The sequence below is a fragment of the Sciurus vulgaris genome (genome assembly GCF_902686455.1).
Source record: "Sciurus vulgaris genome assembly, chromosome: 17".
NCBI classification, from domain to species: Eukaryota; Metazoa; Chordata; class Mammalia; order Rodentia; family Sciuridae; genus Sciurus; species Sciurus vulgaris.
In genome coordinates this window covers 57,866,277-57,894,110 of record NC_136478.1, presented here as the reverse complement: position 1 = coordinate 57,894,110, position 27,834 = coordinate 57,866,277, and the positions used below count along the sequence as shown (strand labels likewise).

The 27,834-nt window shown below is 38.0% G+C and overlaps 1 protein-coding gene and 2 pseudogenes across 3 annotated transcripts in view; all 3 read left to right on the top strand.

Moving 5' to 3' along the window:
• Positions 1-27,834, top strand: part of LOC306648756 (sulfotransferase 2A1-like) — a 129,579-nt gene that overhangs the window by 2,189 nt on the left and 99,556 nt on the right. The gene's annotated exons all lie outside the window — the stretch shown is intronic.
• The window catches only part of LOC306647702 (3-beta-hydroxysteroid sulfotransferase-like), a 39,742-nt pseudogene that overhangs the window by 1,910 nt on the left and 9,998 nt on the right, over positions 1-27,834 (top strand). Inside the window, exon 3 of the transcript XR_013766949.1 lies at positions 3,837-3,999. The product of XR_013766949.1 is annotated as a 3-beta-hydroxysteroid sulfotransferase-like (transcript). The remainder of the gene's footprint in view (positions 1-3,836; positions 4,000-27,834) is intronic.
• Positions 16,888-19,835, top strand: LOC306648751 (annotated as a pseudogene). Its single transcript has one exon. The product of its transcript is annotated as an uncharacterized misc_RNA (transcript).

Below are 27,834 nucleotides of genomic sequence, written 5' to 3'. Positions count from 1 at the left end.
ACACCAAATTCTGGTGTTCAAGTACCCAGTGGTGTGTGTCTGTGTGTGTGTGTATGTGTGCACTCACTGATCATAAACACCAACCACTTAATATGTACATACATACAAACTTGGGCAACTATCATCTGGTCCAGACTTAGAATATTTTGACAGTCCAGAAAGATTCCCCATGCCCCTCTACCAATCAGTGCCCATGAACTGAGGGAAACACACCCTGGAATACAGCTACAGATGAGTTTGCTTATTCTTGAATTTTGTATAAATGCATTTGTGCTATATTAATGTAGTATCTGTGAGATTTCTCAATAATCTTAAGTGTATGAATGTATATTGTTATGTATCTGAATATATCATAATTTCTTAATTCATTCTACTGTTAGTGATCATTATGGGAAAGTGTACAAATACCTCACCACTTACCATTTAAAAATTTTACAGCAGCTTCCCATTTTGAGTATTCTAATATCCCAGAAAGAAGAGAAAGGTATTCCTCTTCCATTTCTAGCTTTTGAATGTATAATAGGAACTTTAAATGTCTATTTGATTAACGAATGCTATAAATAATTCATTTAAGAAACCCCCTAATATTTAATAGAGATTCAGTAAAAACTGCCAGTGTAAAGATCCTGATCAAGGTGGAAAATGAAAAATTGAGACTGAGTTTCCATTCTCACGTTTTCCGTAATTTAAGGTGCTATATATCATGGAACAGTATTTAAAACGGTTCATCCAAGGAAGTGGTAAGTGCTCTTGAACATATAGATCTGCCTCCTCTATGCTGGTCTGTTTCCTAATTTCCTGGTATCCCTTTTATATTTTTTTCTGTATACTTTCCACATATGAGAGAAAACATACAACACTTGAACTTGTAAATCTAGCTTGTTTCAATTAGCATGTCGTTCTCCCATTCAAATCTTTTTCCTGCAAATGATATAATTGATCTATGTGACTGTTCTGACATTAGTTCAATTTTTCTGTGACTACACCTCTTTAGTATGATTTGAGACTGGGAAGACGTTGGAATGTGACACCTTCAGCCTTACTCTTTGTGTGTGAGTGTGTGTGTTGGGGACTAGACCAGGGCCCAGCACATGCCATTCAAACGCTCTGCCACTGAGCCACATGCCAGCTCTTCATCATTGTTATCACTGCTCAGAATGGCTGTGGATTTTTGCTTGTCATTTCCATTTTGGGACTGTTTCTTCTGTGTCTATGAAGAATGTCATTGGTATTTAATGGGGATTGCATTGACTCTATAGATTTCTTTTAGTTATACGGCAACTTTGCTTCTGGCTATCCAAGAACATGGGAGGGCTTTTCAACATCTTTTTGGTCTTCGATTTCTTTCTTCAGTGTACTATAATTTTCATTGTAAGATGTCTTTCTCCTCTTTGGGTAGATTCCATCTAGGGTATTTCATGGTTTTTTTGTTTTGTTTTGTTTTGTTTTTGTATCAGGGATTGAACTCAGGGGTGCTTAACCACTTAGTCACATTCCCAGCCCTTTATATTTTATCTATAGACAAGAGCTCACTGAGTTGTTTAGGGCCTTGCTGAGTTGTTCAGGCTGGTTTTGAACTTGTGACCCTTCTGCCTCAGCCTCATGAGCTGCTGGGATTACAGGTATGTGTCACCACACCTGGTTTTGAGACCATTGTGAATGGAATTGTATTCCTGATTTCTTCCTCAGCAGATTCATTATGGTTAGAAAGAAGAGACCTTGATTTTTTTTATGTTGATTTTGTAACCTGCTACTTTTCTGAATTTGGTAATCAGTTCTACAAGATTATGTGGAGTATTTTTTGGGTCATCAAATCATAGTATCATATCATCTGTAAACAGTGATGATTTGGATTCTTTCCTTCCTACTTGTTATTTTTGATTCCCTTCTCCTGCCTGATTCCTCAGGCTACAGTTTCAAGACCTCTTTTGAATGGGAGTGGTGAGAACAGATATCCTTGTCTGTTTCCTGATTTTAGTCAAAATGCTTCCAGTTGTTCTCCATTTAGTGTGATGTTAGCTTTGTGTTTGACAAACATAGCCTTTATAATGTTCAGCCAAGTTCCACTGTCAAGGCAAATTCTATTGAAGTGGTGATCATGGTTCAAGGACATTCGTGACTGAATGTCCACGAGAGACAGGGAGAATGTCCTGCTGCTGAGTTATGAAGAGCTGCAGGAGGTGAGTAGCCTCTCATGGTCAGCACCCACTGCTCCCCACAACCCTTGTGCTACATAAAGATCCTAGTCCTCAGTGTCTCCCTGTCAAAGCACAGCCTCCTGGAGGTCACTGGGAGTAGACAAGCCCTGGGTCTCCCTTGCCCTGTTTCTGCTTGACCCTCCCCAAGTTCCACGCTTTCTCCATGCCTTGTCCTTGGTTTCATCTAGGAACATCTAAAGGGGCCTCCCACACACCGAGGCAGGGTGCTAGCACCAGTGCCTGTCAAGATTTCTGTGTGCAGAACTCAGGATGCTGACAGGAACCAACTCACCCCAAGAGACGGGCAGAAAGCACTACCCCAGAGTGTGTCCATCTCTCTGGCTTCTCCCCTTTTCTGATGAGGTAACATGAAGTTGAGAAGTGACTCTTCTGAGAGGTCAGGGGCTGGAGTGACAGGAAAGGTCTGCAGATGGTGCTCAGCACTGGTGGGCTGGGTCCAGGTAGAGCTGGGTCTCAGGAAGACCTCTAATGATCTGAGCACAGGATGGTGACTGTGGGTGACAGTCAGTGTGCCTTTCAAAATAGCAAATGGAGAAGCTATTGAATGTTCCCAAGTTCTGAGTGTGCAGACATGCCACTTACACTGATTGGGTGGTCGCACAATGAGTAGGTACTTATTCTATGTTTCTTTTACTTGTGGTGCAGAAAAATGCCACACTGAACTGCACAAAGCTGCACAGTTCTCTGTGTGACTTTACTAGATCCAGGCATAATTGAAAACTTTGAAATTTTTCAATTTTTTTTTTCAGGCTTGTTAAACAATGTAAGAAAAACTAGAAGACTCAACAGACCTTTAGAAAACACTGGGCCTGATAGTGGTGTCTTGGGAACAGAGAAGATGCCATAGGCACAGGCATCTGCTTCCCCTGGAGCAAGGACTCCAGTCTCCTTCCTGCAGCTACTTCATGTTCTCCTGTGTTCTCAGCATGAAGTCAGTTCTCACCAAGAAGCCCTGGATGCCACCTTCACCTATCTCAGCAGCAAGCTCCCACTCTTCCCTGTAATTCTCCCCAAAATCACACAACACTCATTTTAAAATATTGTCACAATTGTGTGTCTTCTTATTATACAGTAACTAGGGCTGGGGGGAGGAACTAATAATAAAGCAGAATTGTTCTAGTCGGAAGGGCTGGGACTCCAAGCAAATTATTTCTTCTTAAAAGATCTATTTTCTCAGTGATCTCCCAGGAATATACATCAATAATTATGGGGATTGAGTTTAGGAAGGCATTCCAAAGCCCTATGTGTTATGCAAGCACCAGTTATGGGACATGGTATCATTAGGGGTAAGGATAAATTTTCAGGGGCTTTGTTCCCTGGACTTATCTTGCACTCTTAGGAGTCTCTTTAGAAATCCCAACATCTGCCCCTGGGATTTCCTGAACTCAACTCCACTGGGAAACCCATCCTGACCTTCACATCCCACACATAATTCATGCCCCTCCTCTTGTCCATTTCTCTTTCTCCCTCTTTCTGGAATCCATCTCAGTCTTTTCCCATTTGGATACATCTTCCTCTCCTCTTTCTCCCCACATCCCTCCTAACACTCCCATTCCAATCCTCCCATGTTTGCTGTCTTTCCCTTTCACAGCCTCACTCTTGATCTTTACATTTTAGGACCCAAGAAGCACCATAGAGAAGATCTGTCAATTCCTGGGAAAGAAGTTAAATCCAGAAGAACTGGATTCAGTCCTCACCTATAGCTCCTTCCACGTCATGAAACTAAACAAGATGTCCAATTATAAAATATTGCCTGAAATTTTCTCATTGACAAGGAAAGGTAAATGCTCTGGTTTCAAATTGTATGAAAATACATGAAGGGCACTCTTGTCTTTACCACCTGGCACTAAGAGAGAAGGTGTTTGACCACATCAACTTTAATCATTCATGGCCCATTCCATGTCTTTATGGAAAATATGTTTCTGTGGTACTAATTCTCACTTCAGGTACCTGTTGAAAGTAGATCCCGTGTTGGAGAGAAGGGTGGTTTTGGAGATGGTCATGTCTGGGTTACTCCACTGCTGACTTACCGTAGAGACCTTACCTAAAGAAAGAGATACCCAAAGAAAGACCAAATCAGAGAAGGTAGAGAGGAGGTTATTTGCTAGGAGACATTGTCAGGCCTCCTTCCTGTGAGGAAAGATGAATCACATCAACACCCTTGGATTCAGGCCTATTGAAAATGTCTAGTGCAAGTGATGGCAGAACCTGTTTTTCCAAAATTCCTCCAGTTCACATGTATCTGGAATGGTGAACCATGGAATAAATCTACCAAATGCTTCAAAAGATATGCTAGTGGTCAGGATTTCTGCACACAATACACATGGAGCACAGAGGGATAAAACAGAGAATTGGGCTGTGGATGTTGCTCAGTGGGAGAGCAGAGCCTAGCAGAGGAAATCAGTGAAGATTGTCTGATCATGAAGGTAACAATGAACATGGGAGTAAGAATGAGTGTTTACAGGACAGCAACCACATGTTAGACATTCTGCTACTTTACATTCACATGAGTACAGTGTATACATGCATAGAATATGTTAGTTTAGATATTTTATATTTTGTTAATTAGCTTTGTCTACTCTGTGAAAATTAATTTACATGATACATAAAATAATACTGTGATCACATCAGTGAGGATATGTTTTTTGGGCATATCTTTAGCTTCCATTCCACCCTACCACTTTCATACTGGGTAACAATGTCAGGGCTTTTTAAAATTCCTGTCTGTAAAACAGGATATTGTGCAGGTATGCTACTCATTCCTTATTATTTCTTTCAACCATTATGTATTGGGTATGCACTATTGTCGGGCTCCTCTCTGCCACATCCCGCGTGGAGGAGGAAAGGGTTGACTGCCAGAGGAGGATGTTGGCTATTTTCCTATTAACCAAAAAACTTATATACTTAATAAACACATGAGAGCCAATACTCTTTTTATAAGAGGGGGTGTGTCGGGCCTGGATACCTACTCTGACCTCTTTACAACAACCAAGTCGCCCAATTCTCCTTTATTTATAAAATGCAGGTAAAAGAGAGCAAGGACTAGGAGAAGCTTCTTCTGTGATGGACAGGATAGGGTGGAGTTAGGGGAGGGATCCTCTTAGAGGGAAAATTCCAGAAGGAGACAGGAACCACTCCCACCCAGTGCCACGTTCTTCTCAGCAGTTCCTAGAAGCCAGGCCTCTGCATCACATGGCTCAACCTAGTCTGATTCTGCTAAATAATGATGGCTTCCCCCATCTGCCCCCTCTTAATATTCTAAAATGCAAATGATGGGCAGTTTTGATAAGGGTCCAGATCTTGATTCTGAGAACAACTCCAAGGTCCCGGCTCAGAGGGCTGCTCCAAGGTCCCGGCTCAGAGGGCTGCTCCAAGGTCCCGGCTCAGAGGGCTGCTCCAAGGTCCTGGCTCTTGGTTCTGAGGGTATGGTAACCTATCACCATGACACAAAAATAATTAGTAGCAAACATATTATTCTAATACCTTTCAGTTTAGGAAATATCTGATCAACCAGGAATGCAAAGTCCATGAGATCAATTCTGTCTTATGAATATCCTGCACATGGTGATGTGATTTTACAAAGTCTAGGCTATTATTAATGCCATGTCAAATGTCCATTAGATGATACTTAATTATCTCGTAGTCCCATTGGGAACTATGATATTTAGTGGTAAAATCATGCATGCTTACACTCATTATAGCATTTAAGCTTAAATCTGACAGCAAAATGCTCATCACTGATATTTGAAATAGTAGCTGTTAAAGCATTCAAGTTAACTCAATCATTCTATCAATACTTAACTTTCAGGGGCTAGCATCTTAAAAGAACAATCATGCCCCTAGATATAATGAATGTAGGAACAAATAGAAACCTAAAGAATACATTAAAATATATATGAACCAAATTATCATCAAAGAAACAATTTTATATCTGATCTTAGTTTTATATTCTGAAAATAGTTTTAAACAACTCATTTATTTACCTAGTTCCTTAGATCTTTCTTAGCAGTAAAGATTTAGATCAAACATGGCTGCTTGTAAATTTCTTTTAAGAAATAAAAGTGAAACACTTAGTGGCAATATGGCCATGTTAGACCTAGCTGGCTTTGAATCTTCTAGAGGAAAATATTTTGATATAACCATCTTCCATCAATTTTTTAAGGTCAACCCAAAAACATATCCACCACCTTTATTTAGAGATAAGATGTAGCATTGGCAAGACATTTGTATATTTTATCCATTTAGGAAAAGTGTCAAATTCTATCACAAAACAATTAAGGCAGTAAGATATTGGTGTATGTTTCACAGAAATGACTAGCTTTACATGAGAAAGTCCCATTCTAATAACTGAACATACAATCCTAAGTTTCAAGGGCCAGTATAATTGGCTGGCCTAGGTATTCCTTAAGCTGTTTTGTTCTTAATAGTCACATCTAGACAATCAGAGTCTATCATGGGACCAGAATATAGACAAGTTTCCATTGCAGGCAGTATAGTCAAAATCCAGTCTTGTGGATGGGTGTGTAATGTGAGTATCTGTGAAACCACCCATCATATGAATACCATCAGTAAACACTGAGATTTGAGATTGATTCTCCAGGCCACATCATTGGATGTATTAAAGGTAGATCTGGGAAATGGGCCCAACAGATTTCCCATATATTTTACTTACCTGAGATCTCAATAGAGCCAACATATAAATATTGTGATTGGAGATTTAAGATCTCCTTATTGTAAAACCTGGTGCATTCTTTTCTTCCATGTGTCATTCAGCAGTGGTGAAACTCCTAATATCATAATTTTTAAACAATGTATTTTGAAATTGTGTGTTTACATAGGAATCTGTTTCCCTCTTTTTATTTTCATTTATTTGTAGAAAAAGATTGCTATAAACTGGAGCATTATTAACTTTAAATTGTAGACAATGGTCTAGCATTGTACAAATATTTAAACCATAAGAAGTGACTTAATAAATATTTCCATTTGGCCAGGAAGATTGATAAAAGTTACCTACTGTTAAAGTCAATGTTATAAGTTGAAAAGGGCATTACAATAAAAAAAAAAAAAAGCCCAGTTTCCACCAAATATAGGATTTGATTTTGTCATAGATAGTGGACTGGGTTACAAAACTATAAAATGCAGTCAGTACAGACATTGAAAATTAGTCTCATGACCTGTGTATTCATAGATAATGGCCTTATTATTATAAATTAACAAAGTATTAGAATTGGTAGTGTCTGTCAGGATAGCGATTTAATAAACTTTTAAAAATTCTTAAAATTTATGTCTTTGATTTAACAATTGTGTTTTTTTAATTTATTTTTATTGTACACAAATGGGATACATACTGTTTTTCTGTACATGAAGTAAAGGCATATCATTTGTGTAGTCATGCTTTTACATAGGATAATAGTGTTTGATTCATTCTGTTATTTTTTCCTCCCCCCCACCCCTCTCACCCCTCTTTTCCCTCTATACATTCCCTCCTTCCTCCATTCTTACCTCCCTCCAACCCCCCACTATGTGTCATCATCCGCTTATCAGGGAGATCATTCGTCCTTTGGTTTTTTGAGATTGGCTTATCTCGCTTAGCATGGTATTCTCCAATATCAAGAACACAAGCAACAATAGGTGTTGGAGAGGATGTGGGGAAAAAGGCACATTCATGCATTGCTGGTGGGGTTGCAAATTAGTGCAGCCACTCTGGAAAGCAGTATGGAGATTCCTTAGAAAACTTGGAATGGAACCACCATTTGACCCAGCTATCCCACTCCTTGGTCTATACATAAAGGACTTAAAATCAGCACACTGCAGAGATGCAGCCACATCAATGTTCATAGCTCTCAATTCACAATAGTCAGATTGTGGAACCAACCTAGATGCCCTTCAATTGATGAATGGAAAAACAATTGTGTTTTAAGGAATCTTATGGAAAGACAATCTCTATGTATAAAGATATAGTTGTATGAATATCTTTAATAACCTCATTTTTAAAGTAGGAAAACTAATCCAAATGTCAACATAGGGTTTTGGATAATTGAACTGTATGACAAAAACCTGGCATTAAAAGTAATGTTGTAAAAGAATACTAATTATGTGTAATCTAAAACAATGTTATAAGCTTTAAAATTAACAATATAATTCTGTATGTATAAAATATGTATATCTCTGATTTATGTATAAAAAGCAGTTTACAAGATGTAGTAAATGTTAATAACAGTTGTTAGAACTTCAAAAAAATTTCTTTTTATGTATACTTAATCTTTCTTCAGTAGGTATCTTGACAAAATCTAGAGAATGTACCTTAATTTTGAAACCATCTTTAGCCTCTTTATCTGAATATTATTTTACAAAATTTCCTTGTATAATTCTTTGGATTAATATAAATTAAGTAGCATAATCTAATATCATCTGAAAACATGAACAGACAAGCCAAGAGCTTTCATTCCCCCCTTTGGGGAAGGTGTCAAAATACTTCCATATGCCATATTGTTAGACTTTAAATAAGTCAGTATCCCTTGAATGTCTTCTAAAAAATATAGCTAAGTTTACTTCTTAGTGTAGAGAGTAATATAAAAAGTGTATAACTTATATTCATTTAATTTTGAAATATTAAATCTGATAACAAATTTTTTAATTCATTTGTTATTATTTTAGAAGTTTGCAAGACACCATTATTGAAAAAGCTTCAGTTTGGGGAGCATCAGCTTAATAACATGTCCCTGTAAATCTAATATTTTAAAGACTTTTATATCTGGAAAACAAGAATATAATTAACATAATAAGTCAGTATTAATTATCATGCTTAATTAAAATATAGCCTTTGATGTTTTCATATTAATCTTTTAAAGAGAAATATGAAATCTGGAATGCAAGGTGGTATTTTAAAATAACAGCTATTGTTTAACCAAATTGTAGAAACCATAATATCTTGAAATTAGTCTCTTTTTTTAATATAAATTCAACAGGCATAAGAAATTATTTTATTAGAATGAGAAATTAATGTTTTAAGTATATTCATTTTCTTCTATCCTTCAGTTAGAAGGTTCAATTATATTTGTAAATAGGTTTTATGATAGAAACATAGATTTATAATAGAATTTAAAGAATAAAAATTTTTCAATACCTTAGCTGATTGTTTTAGTTATATACAGCCAATAATTACATAAATAGTCAATTATATATAGCCAATGCAATGCTATGTAAATCTTTTGAAAATTATTGTGTACAAATTTTGTTTTAATCTATTCAACATGCTATAGTCTTTCATTTTTATCAGGTGAAAAAAAATTTTTAGACACTTACATATCATAACTGATAAAGTATATTGGTTCTCAATGAGGACATAGAGAATAAAGGAATTTTAGACCTTTTTTATATTAACAAAATTACAAATATGACTAATGTTTAAATATATTTTAATTAAGAGTATCTGATATTTTCATATTTAGTAGACAAGGTTCCAATCGATAATCTTTTAGCATCCCATTCTTATAAATCAATTAGTATCTCCTGTGATAAAAGCTTAATTAATTTTATTTACCTCAAATTAAATTTGTTTATTCTCATTGCAAAAGTCGATATTAAATAAATGTAAATAATAATATTAATAATTTCTTTCCCGTTAAAAAAATCATTAGAAACAAGGGATATAGATCTTAAATACTGTAGAATTTAGCAATTCTATTATTTATTTGACCATCTAGAAAAATGTCAATTAATTAAAAAACATTTTTGCCTGGAAAAATGTGAGTTAATAGGTATAAGGAAGCCTTTTTAATTTTTAATTGTTTACCCAATATATATTAAAACTCATTAATTCAAGTGAATTAAAATTACATGGATTCATTTTTATTTTAATTTAAAATGTGAGCATGCTCATTGAACTGTAAGCTTTGAAATGCAAATATAGTCATTGTTGTAAGCTCCAGGGCGAGGGCTGGTGACCAAACAAAAGCAGACAGAAATGGCCAAAGCAAGCTTTGTTGGAATTTGACTCTTGGGCAAGATTCCCAGCCTTCCAGGGTACAGGTCAGGGTGGAGAGCCAGAGAAAATCGCATGTGACCCCAGCTGCCCAGGTTCCTTATAGGCCAGAATAGACAGGAGGTCCTGACAGGAGGGTCAGTGGGGTTTACCTGTGCATTTGATTGGTTGCTCTTGGCTCACTGACTTATTTATTCTACTCCCTCCCAGGCAGCCATTTAAGTCCCAACCTAACATCCCAACCTTTTTTGGTGATAAAGGTCACCAGAGTCCATCTGGCTACTGCCTGCATGTTAGGGGGCACCATTGGGAAAGAAAGGTTTGGGTACTAGGACGATGAGGAGGCAACCATAGGGTGTAGGAGCATCTGGTTGTATATCACCCTGGTAACCTCACTCATGTGGTTCTGAGCAACCCTGAGAAGACAGGGAGTACTTGTTAGTAGGAGACCTATCACTGACATGGGAGTAAGGATAGGGGTCAGCCAGGTGACAAGAGTAGAATTCAGTCACCCTGATCAGGGGCCATTTGATTCTTGTTGCACAGTCTTTCATTTAGACATCTGAGAATTTCAACATTTTTTCCATCAGCCCAGTTTCATTAACGTAGCAGCAGCATTCTTCTCTTAAGAACAGATATGTTCACCCTTTGTCAGCTGTCAGATCTAGTGCTCGACAGTTCTGCAAGGAAACTTGAGCAATAGATGTTATTCATCTTTGTAGGGATGCCAGGGAGGCAGCAGATGCCTCTATTGCCTTCTGGAGTTCTAGCTTTTGGGTGGCAGTGCATAACCAAGTCCTCTTTTTGGTATAACCTGTGTTTAGTAGAGATCCCTATATTTCTGAAACTTAGGGCTAGATAATCATACTAGCAAACCTAGATTGAGCCTACCTGTGTAGCTTAGGAGGATCTGTAGGCCTTAAACTAACCAAAAACTCCTACTCTAGCAGTTTCTCTTGATAGTTATCAGTTTGTACTTATTCTAGGGGGTTAACACAAGTGTACATCTTAAGTTATATCAACTATTATTTCTTTTAAATGCCCAAGAATGGTTATATTTTGGCTTTAAATGTTTTGTTAGGTGTTTAAGACCAAGCTGGTCAAATTGACCTGTTTCTGTCTGTTAAGAGTCGGCTGAGTTCCCACAGGGGTCACTCATGGGGAACTTAAGAGCAGCTTCTTAGCTCCTTTAGTGCCATTCACTAGGGGTCTCCTCTATGAGGTGGCTTCCCTGGGAAGCATCAGGGATGTCTCCCTTTTCCAATGACCCTCGTCTGCAGCACGTGTGCTGATTGGCTTTTCATCCTGCAGCGGCCTCATCAATCTCCCTGACCAGGAGGTCGTGTGGCCCAGAGTTGCAAAACTCCTTAGAGAGGTTCTCTTGTTCCCTGGATTCAGGCTGACTCTGAGGGCAAGGGCCAAATACTGGTTTTGGTCTCTGTATTTTAATCTCAATCTTTAACTTTGATTTTAAACATCCAGCAATTTAGTCTCACCAGTCATAAAGTAAGAGTATTGGGCTTTAATGTCAATGTCTACAATTTTACAGTTAGTCACCCCCTTTTATCTAACTGGGGTGTATATTATCTGTCCTATAGGTGATGGCTTACTATTTCATGTGACCTAGGTTGTGTGTTCTTGAAGTAGTACTTCTGCAAAACATCAATCACGTTATGGTTATAGAATTTACAAGGAAAATACAAAATGGAATCACCAACAGCAAAACCTTCAGTTTGTGCAATAGCTATCTCGAATTTTGGCTGAGTTATTCATTATACCCCTTGTTGAGATCACAGTAATCTTTACAACAAACATCAATCATTTGAACACAACTTTAAATGAGTTAAAGTTTGGCTTATTTTGGAGCCATTGTAACATGCAGCAGGGTGGGAGGGAGAGTCTTATCACAAATCTTAGGTAAATTGTTCTAATTCTGAAGCTGATTTTTATCTCTTTTGCCATGACCAGCATGACAAAATTCTCAGGTTCAGTGAGGGGCAAAGGAGGATTAGAAAATAAAGATTTATAAACACAGATTTCAAAGATTAACCTGGGATCAGATGGAGCTCTGTTCTCTGATGGAAATGCAGATCTAAAGAGTTACACCAGCAATCTTTATTTATTTATTTCTTATTATCAGGTTAAAGACTATGTAAGCATTATTCTTTGTTTTCAGAAAAATTACAGAGACTAGGACATCAATGTAACTTTTTCACAGCTGCAAAGTGCAATGTTAGGAACTCTGTGTAACTCTCAAGAAAGTCCACTGTCCAAAGTTACTGTAAGGAAGGCAGGTACCAGAGAAGGGAGCTGAGGAAACACTGTGGTCATCTAGCAAAAGAATTCCTTCCTGCCCAGGAGCTGTGTGCCTCAGATCAGTGTCAGAGCTGATAGGACTTCTGCACAGAGTCTCCTTAGGCAGGGCATTGCCACAGCAACCAGGCTTCTGCAGAGGAACACTCCCAGGCATTGGGCCTGCCACAGCCATGAGTCATCAGAAACCCCAATCTCAGTCACTATTGTTCCATTTTTCACTATTGCCCTTCACATGCTTTCTTAATGGTTATTTTACAAACTTTGCATATTTTGCTTCCAGAGTCTATATAAACATTAGTTAACATAATATAACATTGTATCAAAAATATAAATTACCATCACAGACAAGCTCAGCGTGGAGAACAGCAGTCTGACAAGTTTTCTGCATTAAAGACTTGTGTACCTAGAAGATAGGAACCTATTTAATATGATCCTATAAATTAATCAGGTGTCTCCAAGAAACACATTTGAGTCATCCCACACATGTCAAACCCTTATTTTACTGTAAAAACCAAGATATCAGATAGGTTTATTGAATAGTATCTGCAATCTCTTTTCTGTTGGAGAAAAGTTCTAGAAACAATTGATTAATATCAATTAACATTCTTAAACTTGACCATCTGGAGACTTGTGAGGTAAGTCATGATATCATGCACACAATTTTTGGACACACATAGACAGACAACACGTTATACACATAACAGAGAAACAAAGGCCTTGTAGTTTTTATAGGTGAAATTTCCATTGTAATGTAACAGATGTCCAAAAAATCAAGTTGAATAAAAATAAGACTGATTAAAAAACATCAATGTTATGAGCTCAAAAAATAAAAAATTTAAGAAAAAAAAAAAAAGAGTCCTGGAAAAATGACACAACCGTTAATAATTACTTTGTTGGAGTTCAGGTAAAAGGCTCTTTGCACTTGTGGGAAGAGTTATGTTCATTAGGTGGACCTGGTCGGCATGTTCTTGTGGTGCCTTCTAAATGTAGGGTTGTTAGTCTGGGGAGAGAGTGGAAGAAAGACATGCCAGATGAGATCATAAGTCTGGGAAAGATATCTAAATTCCTTAATATAAGTAGAGGAGTCAGCAGAGAAAGACCCTTCTCAGTCTGGGAAGGATCTTGGAGTGAGAATGGGACATGGATTTGCACAATGCCCTCTGCACCAGCAACCGCGGGGGAGGACAAAGGAAGTCCGGGTTGAGTTGGGGAGGGGCTGATAAGATCAGGTGTGCGCGCTAACAGGAGAGGAGAGAGGTGGGGAGGAGGGGGGACCTTCCAGGGAAGGAGAAGGAGGAGAAAGAGGAGGAGGAAGTCTGGCCTGAGTAAAGAGGGGGAGCAGTTTGGGACTATCCCTGGCGAGGAGAACATGGGTGATGGAACAGGTAGGAAAAAGGACAGGGCAAGCGCACAAAATCCAAAATGCTTGCAAATTGTCTGGCTGCTTTTCTGTCCTGCAGCACTTGAAAGTCAAGAGTGCCCTCTGGTGGCCATTTTGAGCCATTATCTACAACGTATTGCCCTTTATGATATAAGTCTTGGGCAAGTCTTAATTTCGTGAAATTACGGTAGAGGCAGCCCAAAGGAGTTTAGGGGTCTAGGGGGGATCCCAATGTTTCTCATTAACCATTCAGTTTTACTTGGGGGTGCACAGAAGCAGAAAATGGTGTCCCAATTCCCGCTTGTGAACACCCGAAAAACAGCAAACAGGCCAAAAGCCAAAACGTCTTTTGACCTTTAGGGGTCCGGAATGGAATAAATGGGGTGACTAACTGGAAGTTAGGATGTCTCCACAGCTACCAGAGCCCAAACGGAACAGACGGGGGTCTGTGGCGCATGCGACTTACAGAAAGACCTTGTTTATTGGGTAGTAAAAATCAGAATGGCCAAAGGGAAAACCCAGGGAACGTACCCCATGTGTTGCCGGATAAAGAGAAATGGGATGAAGCGGAACGGAACAGAGCCGAATGGAACAGAATCTCCTGTTTTTTCTGAGGGAGAGGGTGAAACTCAACCCCAACAAGGGAGGCCTGAAAACCCTCACGAGTTTGGGCACCAAACGTAAGCTCAAGGGAGAGGGCTGGTGGCCAAACAAAAGTGGACAGAAATGGCCGAAGCAAAGCTTTATTGGAATTTGTCTCTCAGGTGAAATTCCTAGCACCCTGGGGTATAGGTCAGGGCGGAGAGCCAGAGAAAATCGCACGTGTCCCCCAGGCTGCCCAGGGTCTTTTATAAGCCAGAATAGGTGGAGGGAGGCTTAAGGATTTAGGGCCCCCTGGGGTTGGCTGGGGATTCCCTTGATTGACAGGCAGTTGCAAGACTCCACTAAGGTTTATCTACGGGGTGTCTGATTGGTTCTTTGGCACACATGGGCTGCCTGGTGCCCCACTCTCTGTGCTTGCGGTGGGTTGCCCGTTGTCCTGCTCCCTCCCAAGCAGCTGCTTAAATCTGACCTAACAGTGTCACACTATGAAAAATTCCCCTCTCTTTGTCTCAATGAGCTATTCACATGTGCATGCTTTCCACAAGAGAGGGTTAACACCCACCTATAATCTACCTCTTCTGCATTCTTCTTGAACAGTCCCTGTTTGGGCACAGTTCTCATTGTACACCCATGTGGACAAGGAAAGGTTTCCTGTCAGAGGGATGGGCTGGCTGTGAAATCCTCACTAAGAAATTTATTTATCATCAAGAAAGACAAGAGACAATTTTCTTTTGAATTAGGGGCATGAACAATTGAGCCATCCAATTGAGTGGACTGGCTCTCACAAAATGGAGGAGCCCACATTCTCTCTATTTATAGTAGTACAGATCAAAGGAGGGCCAGTAGGAGCTTCTTCCTTGAGAAACAGGATGGGTTAGAGTCAAACAAGCCATTTTGCTCTAGCTGGTCATTCCACCAGGGTCTACATTTTCTGGCGGTGAACCACTGCATGGAAACCACATACTCCAGGCAATCTGGAACCATTTCTCATAATTGTCAGCTCCTGAGAGCCAGTTTTCCACGTCTAATAGCTCAACCAAGACTGATTTTTAATTTGCAGGCCATGGATGGCACTCTGCACTAGGGAAAGATCCAATGTTTGCAATCAAGAGAACATTTATAAAATAGAAAGGGATTTAAACTGGCATAGTTATAGGGAAAACCAGTAAGTGTGAATATTAACTCTGAGTAGGCGATGCGGATTCATATCTAAGTAAAACTATGTGACTTGAAGCATCCTGATGACTTCAAGATTCCATAAAGGACAAAGTTGTTAAAAATCCTTACTTCTAACTTCTAACTAATCCAAGATATATGATACTTCATATATCTTAACCATAGTGACACACCATGCCATGGAACTCCAGGACATGTTCCTCCAACCTACTGTAAAGTCATACCCATTGACCAAGCTCCCTCCTTCTCCTCTCCCTACCGTCACTGATCTCTGTTAAGCACTATTCTGTTGTTCTGATGTTGACTTTTCTATATTTCACTGCAAGTGTAGCATTTGTTTTCCAGCGGCTGGCCTATATCACTTATAATGTCCATCCATGTTGCCATAAGTGATAGAACTGGTGCCTTTTTTAGACTGCATATTCCATTGCTTATATGTGCCACACTCTTTTTATCTGTTCATTAGTTAACAGACTTAGCTACCAGAGAACATTATCAGACTAGGGGATATGACACAACACCAACATTCAGTGACAGTGAAGAGTGAGGGAGAGGAGATCCAAGATGGTGGACTAGAGGGAGGCTGCATTCCTTGTCACTCTGTGACTCTGGATTAAAGCAGAAGAAATACCGTTTCTCTGCAAGGCAGTCACCACTGCCCACGGATCCCCCACTGTTTACCCTCCCTTCATACTCTGTGATCGCCCACCCTCTACCAGCATATTACCAGCCTTTTCAGTGCAGATCGTTCAATGACCACTGCCTATCATCCGCCATTTGCCCATTTGTCCACCTCTTGCCTGCCCATCAACTGCCTTTAACCTCCACATCACTCACTGATCAACTTCCATCCACTGATCCACTGCCCTTAGCCTCCAGATCACCACAGATTGTCAGCAGATTCACTTTCTGCCCACTATTGCCTGGAAGTCCATTGTCACAGTACCCGCAGGATTGGTTACACAGCAAGTGCCATCTTGGGACGCCAGTCAGGGCCTGCAGTTTAGCCATCACCACCAACGGCTTAAGCTCAGCGTGCTGCCAACTTGGTCTGGGAACACAAGTCAGGACCTGGAGATATACTGGGGTACATGCAAGTACGGTCGCACATGAGGTCTTCCGTCAAGTGTGGTATTGACTGCCATCTGGCTGCCTCCCTGCAGGGTCACTCCTTTGTGTGAGAGAATCCCTGGCGGCTTCTCTGCCAATTGAAAGGGCATTGAGATCTTGCTACTGCAGTAAGACAGGACCAGTGGAAGCTGAAGCACAGGTCCATCAGATTGCAGCTGGGTCTGCAGGGGGCAGGCTGGGACTGACAAGCCTGTGGAAAGCCAGAGACCTGGGGCAGTTCCCTGGGGGGCAAGGTTGAAGAACCCGGAGAAAACTGGACTCTCTCCAGCTCACTGAGTCTTGAAGTAGGAACAGAAGCAGGAATGGAAGGGGCCAGTTACGAAGGATGGAAAGACTGGAAAAGAGTGTGAGGGCATCTTCCTATTGGTTCTCCCACCCAAACAGTCTGCCACCCACTGGACTGCAGCTAATATGAAACTTAGGACAACTCTACCTATTGGTGGAGAAGGGAAGATGAGAAAATTTTTCAAAGTCAACAGAAGCAATCATGCAACTTTCTATTGAGACTTTCCCACTTCTTTTTCTTTCGCTCTCTCTCGCACTTCTACCATCATTGAATCCAATTATTTTTCACTCATCAGTTTCTTGAGGAAAGGGATGTAGGAGTAGTATATTACAGATGGTGTATTCTTATATTTTTACTTTTTTAAAATCCGTATATACTTTTTCTGTCAACTCTGTCTCCCTGGGTTCTCTTCCTCACTTCTCTCATACTAACAGCCAACCTCTATGAATTCCTCTGTTATTCTTCCTATAAATTTTTACCTCCATCATCTCTCCCTCTCCTTCATAAACATCACATCTTACACTACTTCTATCTATTACACTACTTCTATTCTGTTCATCTTTTAAAACAGTAAACATTTTTAGCAAATTTACTGTTTACATTTTACACAATAATTGAACACTTCATTTCTGTTTATTGTAACAAAACTGTAAATGCCTTAATAGGAGCCATTTGGTTTAAGGTAGTATATCATTTGCACTGGGTGCTGTTAAAATTTTTCTCTCCCTTAGAGGTGAGGTACACTTCAGGCACACTATAACTCTACAGGGTATAATCTGTACTGCCTCTGATCCATACCAGATGAGAAGACACACAAACAACATGAAAAAACAAGGGGACAAAACAGCTCAAACAAACCAAGATGTTCCAGCAATACAATCCATAGACAATATGGTAGAAGAAATCTCAGAGAAAGAGTTCAGAGTTAGAATGATATTCAAAATAAAGAATGGCATTAGAGAGAAAACACAGGAAGTGGAAGGTCGCTTCAATAAAGAGGCAGAGATTATAAAAAGGAATCAAGCAGAAATCCTTGAAATGGAGGAAACAATAAACCAAATTAAAAATTCAGTGGAAAGTATCACCAAAAAACTAGACCACTTGGGAGACAGAACCTCAGACAATGAAGACAAAGTATATACTCTTGAAAATAAAGTTACGGTGGCGCATTTCCCACTGCGGGGGTCAGAGATGGGTTCGAATCTACCGTGGAGGGAAGAGCGGGCAGGTGGGCGGCTGCGGCGCCAGAGGTGGAGGAAAGAAGCTGCGACTAGCCGCCTAGAGGCCGCGGAGTCAGGGAGGACGAACCAGCTGAGCTGCCACCGCTGCCTCGTCCCCATAGCGGCTGCCAAGGACCCTCATCAGGACCGTGATACCTCTACTGAGAATGCAGATGAGTCCAACCACGACCCCCAGTTCGAGCCAATAGTTTTGCTCCTTGAGCAAGAAATTAAAATGCCGGAGGAAGATGAAGAGGAACTTTTTAAGATTCGAGCAAAGCTATTTCGATTTGCTTCAGAGAACCATCTTCCAGAGGGGAAGGAACAAGGCACCGGCGATGTCAAGCTCCTGAAACACAAGGAGAAGGGGACCATTGGCCTTCTCATGAGGAGGGATAAGACCCTGAAGATATGCACCAGCCACTATATCACACCAAAGATGGAACTGAAGCCAAATGCCGGCAGGGACCGCCTGGGTTTGGAACCCATGCTGACTTTGCTGAGAGTACCCTAAGTCGGAGCTGCTTTCCATCCACTTCCTAAACTCTGAGGATGCACAAAAATTCAAAGCAAAATTTGAAGAATGCAGGAAAGCCATTGAAGAGAGAGAAGAAAAAGTAGGACTGGGGAAAAAAATGATAATGCTGAAAAATGATAATGAATGAAAAGCTGGAAGCTCGTTCTGCGAAGGAGGAGAACAAGGAGCCTGGAGAGGAGACCCAGGAGAAATTGGAGAAGCAACGAGTCATCTTAATTTCTTTTCCCTTTTCTTTTTCTTCTTTTTCTTTTTTACTTTTGCCCTGCCCCTCCTTTTGGGTTTATTTTTATTCTGTTATGTTTTCATAAGGGACTTTATATAAAGAACTGAATTCCAACATTCAGGTTTTTTTTCTTAAGTTTTTACCCTATTGAAGATGATTTGAGAAAATCCATTCCCCAGTCATGAAAATGTGCTGTGCTTTCTTTTCCATAATGGAAACACTTATTTATAGTCATCAAAAATAGTGAATAAAATGTGCACTTGAAACCTGAAAAAAAAAATAAAGTTATCTGCAGAGAGAAGATGGTAAGAAACCATGAACAGAACTTCCAGGAAGTATGGGATAATGGGATAAGACCAAATTTAAGATTTATCAAAATAGATTAAGGCATGGAGATATAAACCAAAGGAAAGCACAATCTTTTCAAAGACATAATATAACAAAATTCCCAAATCTAAAGAACAAAATGGAAAATCAAGTTCAGGAGACTTATAGGACCCCAAATGTACAAAGTTACAGCAGACCCACACCAAGGCACATTATAATGAGAATAACTAACAGAATAAGGATAGAATGTTAACGAATGCAAGAGAAAAAATCAAATTACATATAGGGGGAAACCAATTCAGATTTCAACTGATTTCTCAACCCAGACCCTCAGTGCCAAGTGATTCTAGAATAACGTAAGACAAGTTCTGAAAGAAAATGGAAATAAACGAAGGATTTCATATCCAGAAAAATAAAGCTGCAGATTTAAAGATTAAATAAAAACCTTCCATAAAAAAGAAAAGTTAAAAAAATTTATATCTAGAAAGCCTGCACTACAGAAAATTCTGGGGAAAATATTCCATGAGGAGGAAATGAAAACAAAAACATGAAAACCAGCAAAGGTAGGAACTACGCTAAAGGGAATGTCAATCAAAGGAGAAATTAAGTCAAGTTAAAAATAAAAATGGCCAGGAATACAAATCATATCCCAATAATAACCCTGAGTGTTAATGACCTAAGTTCGTCAATCAAAAAACATAGACAGACAGACTGGATTAAAAAAAAAAAAAACAACAATATACTATTTTCGAGAGACTCAGCTCATAGGAAAACACATCCACAGACTGAAGGTGAAAGGATGGGAAAAAGCATCACGCATAAGGACTGAATAAACAAGCAGGGCTTTCCACCCTCATATTAGACAAAGTAGATGTCAAAATAATATCAGTCGGAAGGGATGTAGAAGAACATTTCATACTGCTTAAGGAATTCATACACCAACAAGACATGACAATCATAAGTATATATGCCCCCAAAATGAAACATCTACATACATCAAACAAATCATTCTCAATTTCAAGAATCAATGGAAAATAACACAATAACGCTAGGGGACCTTAACCCTCCTCTCTCACCACTGGATAGATCTTCCAAACAAAAACTCAATAAAGAATTTGTAGAAATAAATCCTACAACCAATGATTTAGACTTAAGGGACATATAGAGAATATTTTATTCATCATCCAGCAAATACATTTCTCCTTGTCAGCACATGGATCCTTCTCTAAAATAGATGATATGTTATGCCACAAAGCGCCTCTCAGCAAACACGAAAAAAACAGAAATAGTACCCTGCATTCATAATGGAATGAAACCAGATACAATGATAAAATAAAATAGAAGCTACTCCAACACCTCAAGACTAAATAGCATGCTATTAAATGATAAATGGGTAAAGAAAATCAGGGAGGAAATAGAAAAATACTTAGAGGTAAATGAGAACAACAATGAAAAATCAAATTCTGTGGGACACCATGAAGACAGTGCTAAGAAGAAGGTTCATTGAATATACATTAAAAGAATCAAAAGTCAACAAATAAATGACCTAATATTACACCTAAGACCCTAGAAAAGAAGAACAAATCAACACCAGGAGCAGCACAAAACAGGAAATAATTAAAATCAGAGTGGAAATCAATGAATTTGAAAGAAAAAAATTGAAAAATTGACAAAACATTGATTCTCTGAAAAAATAAAAAAAAAATCGATAAGCCCTTAACCACACTAACAAAGAGAAAGAGAGAGAAAACCCAAATTACTAAAATTTGTGATTAAAAAGGAAATATCACAAATAATACTACTGAAATACAGAAGATAATTAGAACTATTTGAAAATTTACACTAAAAAAAAATAGAAAACGTGAAGACATTGACAAATTTCTAGAGCCATATGATCTACCCAAACTGAAGGAGGAGAACATACACAATTTAAACAGATAAGTTTCAAGCAATGAAATAGAAGACAACATCAAAAGCCTACCATCCAAGAAAAGTCCAGGACCAGACAGACTCTCAGCCAAGTTCTATAGACCTTCAAAGAACAATTAACACCAGTACTCCTCAAATTATTCCATAAAATAGAAGAGGAGGAAACCCTTACAAACTCATTCTATAAGTCTATTATCACCCTGATATCATAACCAAAGACACATTGAGGAAAGAAAACTACAGACCAATATCCCTGATGAACATAGGCAAAAATATTCTCAATAAAATTCTGGCATACAGAAACATATTACAAAGATGGTTCACTACAATCATGCGGGGTTCATCCCTGGAATGAAGGGTTGGTTCAACATACCAAAATCAATAAACATAATACATCACAGCAATAGACTCAAAAACAAGCATCATATGATCATCTCGATGGACACAAAAAATGAATTCAATAAAATGCAGCACCTTGTCATGTTCCAAACACTAAAAAACCTAGGAATAGTAGAAACATATCTCAACATTGTAAAAGTTATCTGTGCTAAGCCCAAAGCCAACATTGTTCTAAATGGAGAAAAATTTAAAACATTCTCTCTAAAAACTGGAACAAGACAGGGATGCCCTCTTTCACCACTTCTATTCAACATCATCCTTGAAACTCTAGCCAGAGCAATTAAGCAAAAGAAAGAAATGAAAGAGATATGAATAGGAAAAAAGAACTCAAACTATCATTGTTTGCCAATGACATAATGCTACATTTAGAAAATCAAAAAAATTCCACCAGAAAACTTCTAGAACTCATAAATGAATTCAGCAAAGTAGCAGGATAAAAAATCAATACCCATAAATCAAATGTATTTCTATACATAAACAAATACACTGCAAGAGAATTAGGAAAACTACCCCATTCACAATAGAAAAAATTAAATGAAATATTTGGGAATCAATCTAACAAAAGAGGTGAAAGCTCTCTACAATAAAAAATAGAGAACACTAAGGAAAGAAATTGAAGAAAACCTTAGAAGATGGAAAGATCTCCCATGCTCTTGGATAGGCAGAATTAATATTGTCAAAATGGTCATACTACCAAAGTGTTATACAGCTTTAATGCAATTCCTATTAAATCCCAATGACATTCTTCATGGAGCTAGAAAAAACAAAATTGAAGATCATTTGAAAAAATAAGACTCAGAATAGCCAAGGCCATCCTTAGAAAGAAGAGTGAGGCAGGAGGCATCACACTACCAGACCTTAAACTACACTAAAGAGCAATAGTAACAAAACTGTCATGGTATCGACACCAAAATAGACATGTAGACCAATGATATAAAATAGAAGACACAGAGACAAACCCATATAAATGCAATTATCTCATACTAGACAAAGACGCCAAAAACACAATTTGGAGAAAAGATAGCCTATTCAACAAATGGTGCTGGGAAAACTGGAAATTTATATGAAATAAAATGAAATAAAACCTCCATCTCTCACCCTACAAAAAAAAAATCAACTCAAAGTGAGTCACAGACTTAGGCACTAGAACAGAGACCCCGCGTCTAACAGAAGAAAATGTGGGCCAAAATCTTCACCATGTCAGTGTAGGACCTGACTTCTTTAACAAGACTCCTAAAGAGCAAGAAGTAAAATTAAGAATCAATAAATGGTATGGATTCAAACTAAAAAACTTCTCAGCAAAGGAAACAATAATGTGAAGAGAGAACCTACAGAATGGGAGAAAATCTTTACCACAAGCACCACAAGCACCTCAAATATAGTACTAATCTCCAGGATACCAAAAAAAAAAAAAAAAAAAAAAACAAAAAAAAAAAAAAAAACCAATTAACCCAACCAATAAATGGGCTAAGGAACCAAAGAGACACTGAGACACTTCACAGAAGAAGAAATACAATCAACAAATATATATGAAAATATATGAAAAACTGTTCATCACCTCTTGCAATCAGAAAAATGCAAATCAAAACTACTCTAAGATTTCATCTCACTCCAGTCATAATGGCAATGATCAAGAATACAATCCACAACAAGTGTCAGCAAAATTGTGGGGAAAAAGGTACACTCATACATGGTTGATGGAACTGCAAATTGGTGCAACCTCTTTGGAAAGCAGTATGAAGATTCCTAAGAAAACTTGGAATGGGACCACCATTTGACCCAGCTATCCCACTCCTCAGTTTATATCCAAAGGAATTAAAATCAGCATACTACAGTGATGTGGCCACATCAATGTTTATAACAGTTCAATACACAATAACTAAACTATGGAACCAACCTAGGTGCCCTTCAACAGATGAACAGAAAAAGAAAATGTGGTACATATACACCATGAAATAGTACTAAACCTTAAACAAGAAATTATTGCTTGTGCTGGTAAATGGATAGAACTGAAGAATATCAGGCTAAGTGAAATAAGCCAATCCCATAAAACCAAAGACTGAATGTTTTCTCTGATAAGCAGATGCAGATCCAGAGTGGAGGGTGTGTAGGAAAAAATGAAGAAACTTTGGATTATGCAGAGGGGAGGGAGGGAAGGGTAGGGTGATGGTAGAATAGACAGCACAATGGATGATAGAATGAGACAGACATTACCCTATATACATGTATGATTGCACTACTGGTGTGACTTAGAACAATGTACAGCCAAAGGAAGAAGAAGTTATGCTCCATTTGTGTACAATGTGTGAAAATGCATTCTACTGTCATGGATAAACAATTGGAACAAATTTAATTTTTTTAATAGAGAAATTTCCATCCTTAAACACAGTGTATTAGTCAACCTTAATGAATATAATATTGACATATTTTGAACTAATCTATCATATGTACTCCACTTTATATCATTGAACAAGTAGTGTCGTTTCAAGAGTTTTTTTCTTCCAGTTCTGAATCAAGTCTAGGTTCAGGTATTATGGTTCCTCTATCTCATTAAAAAACAATAGCCTGGAATGCAATTAGAAGTGAATGATAAAATAGCAAACAAAAACTACTCATACACCTGGAGACTAAATAATAGTAAATGAGAACAATGACACAACATATCAAGCAGTACTAAAAGGAAAGTTCATTGTATTGAGCTCATACATTAAAAAAATACAAAGTCAATAACCAAACGACCTAACATTACATCTCAAAGCCCTAGAAAAAGAACAGATCAACACCAAAAATAGTAGAAGACAGGAAATAATTAAAATCAATGAAATTGAAATAAGAGAAACAAGTCAAAAAATTGACAAAACAAAAAGTTGGTTCTTTGAAAAAGTAAACAAAATTGATAAACCCTTAGCCACATAAATGAAGAGGAGAGAGAAAATTCAAATTACTAGAAGTCATGATGAAAAAGAAAATATCACAACAGACACCATTGAAATACATAATTAGAAGCTACTTTGAAAATCTATACTCCAGCAAAATAGAAAATATCAAAGACATTGACAAATTTTTAGAGACATATGATCCTCCCAAACTGAATCAGGAAGATGTACACAATCTAAACAGATCAATTTCAAGCACCAAAATAGAAGCCATCAAAAGCCTACAACAAAGAAAAGCCCAGGACCAGATGGATTCTTAGCCAAATTCTACAAGACCTTCAAAGAACTGATACCAATACTCCTCAAAGTATTCCAGGAAATAGAAAAGGAGAGAACCCTTTCAAATTTGTTCTATGAGGCTAGTATCACTCTGATACCAAAACCAGACAAAGACACATCAAGGAAAGAAAACTTTAGACCAATATCCCTGATGAACATGGATGCAAAAATCCTTAACAAAATACTGGCAAATTGCATACAAAAATATATTTAAAAGATAGTGTACCATGATCAAGTGGGGTTTATCCCAGGGATGCAAGGTTGGTTCAACATCCGGAAATCAATAAATGTAATTCATCACATCAATAGACTTAAAGTTAAGAATCACACGATTATTTCAATAGATGCAGAGAAAGTGTTTGATAATATACAGCACCTTTTCATGCTTAAAGCTCTAGAAAAAAATAGGAATTGTAGAAACATACCTCAACATTGTAAAGGCTATCTATGCTAAGCCCATGGCCAACATCTTTCTTAATGCAGAAAAACTGAAAGCATTCCCTCTAAAAACTGGAACAAGACAGGGATGCCCTCTTTCACCATTTCTATTCAATATCACCAGAGCGATTAGAGAGACCAAAAAAAAAAAAATTAAAGGAATACAAATAGGAAAAGAAGAAGTAAAACTGTCACTATTTGCTGATGATATGATCCTATATTTAGAAGATCCAAAAACTCCACTAGAAAATTTCTAGAACTAATAAATGAATTCAGCAAAGTAACAGGATATAAATCAATATGTGTATATCTAATGCATTTCTATTCATAAGTGAGGAATCCTCTGAAAGAGAAATTAGGAAAACCACTCCATTCGCAGTAGCCTCAAAAAAATAAATAAATAAAATACTTGGGAATTATTCTAACAAAAGAGATGAAAGAGCTCTACAATGAAAACTACAGAACATTAAAGAAAGAAATTGAAGAAAACCTTCGAAGATGGAAAGATCTCCCATGTTCTTGGATAGGCACAATTAACATTGTCAAAATGGCTATTCTACCAAAGGTGCTATACAGATTCAATACGATTCCAATTAATATTCCAATGACATTCCTCATAGAAATAGAGAAATCAATCACGAACTTCATCTGGAAGAATAAGAGACCTCGAATAGCCAAAACAATCCTGAGTAGAAAAAGTGAAACAGGAGGTATCACAATACCAGACATTAAACTATACTACAGAGCAATAGTAACAAAAACAGCATGGTATTGGCACCAAAATAGACAGGCAGAACAATGGTACAGAATAGAGGACACACAGAAAAAAACCACATAAAGTCACCTCATACTAGACAAAAGAGCCAAAAACATACAATGGAGAAAAGATAGCCTGTTCAACAAATGGTGCTGGCAAAACTGGAAATCCATATGCAGTAAAATGAAATTAAACCTCTATCTCTCACCCTGTACAAAACTCAACTCAAAATGAATCAAAGACATAGGAATTAGATCAGAGACCCTGCACCTAATAGAAGACAAAGTAGGCCCAAATCTTCATCATGTTGGCTCAGGATCAGACTTCCTCAACAAGACTCCTAAAGCACAAGAAATCGAAGCAAGAATCAATAAATGGGATGGAATCAAACTAAAAAGCTTTTTCTCAGCAAAGGATACAATCAAGAGTGTGAAGAGAGAGCCTACAGAGTAGGAGAAAATCTTTTCCACACACACTACAGATAAAGCACTTATCTCCAAAATTTATAAAGAACTTAAAAAACTTTACACCAAAAATACAAAGAACCCAATCAATAAATGGGCCAAGGAACTGGATAGACACTTTACAGAAGAAGACACACAGACAATTAATAAATATATGAAAAAGTGCTCAACATCTCTAGTAATTAGAGAAATGCAAATTAAACCAACTCTTTTACATTGCTGGTGGAGTTGCAAATTGGTGCAGGCACTCTGGAAAGCAGTATGGCGAATCCTCAGAAAACTTGGGATGGACCCACCCTTTGACCCAGTTATCAGTTTATACCCAAAGTTTGACTCAGTTTATACCCAAAGGACTGAAAATCAGCAAACTACAGTAACACAGCCACATCAATGTTTATAGCAGCTCAGTTCACAATAGCTAGATTGTAGAACTAACCTAGATGCCCTTCAATAGATGGATAAAGAAACTCTGGTATATACACAATGGAATACTATTCAGCCATAAAGAAGAATAATATTATGGCATTTGCAAATAAATGGATGGAACAGGAGAATATCATGCTAAGTGAAATAAGCCAAGCCCAAAAAAACAAAGGCTGAATGCTTTCCCTAATAAGTGGAGAGTGATATATAATGGGGGGGGGGGGGGAGTGAGAGAAAAATGGAGGAACTTTAGATTATGTAGAAAGAAATTAGAGGGAGGGAGTATGAAAAGTGGTGGAATGAGACAGACATCATTACCCTATGGACATGTATTATTACATGAATGGTATGAATCTACCTCGTGTGCAACCATAGAAATGAAGTGATGCACCCCATTTGTGTACAATGAATCAAAATGCAGTTTGGAAAAAAATTAAAAGATAAATAAAAATAAATAAATAAATGAGTCAGAATACTATAGTGATAGAGCTACGTCAATGAATATAACAGCTTAACTCACGAGAGCCAAGTTTTGCAAATAGCCCAGGTACCTATGAACATGTGTGTGGATTAAGAAAATGTGGTATAAATATGCAGTGCAGTGGAGTGTGACTGAGTCATGACGAAGAAGGAAGTGATGGCATTTGCCAGGAGATGGATGAAACTGGAGAATATCAAGCTGGCCAAAATAAGACAGAGTCAGAAAGCAAAGGGTTAAGTGTTTTCCTTCATATGTGAAAAGTAGAACAAAAAGAGTGGGAGATGCATGGGGGTGCTGTGACATAAAAAGATAGAGGGAAGATCA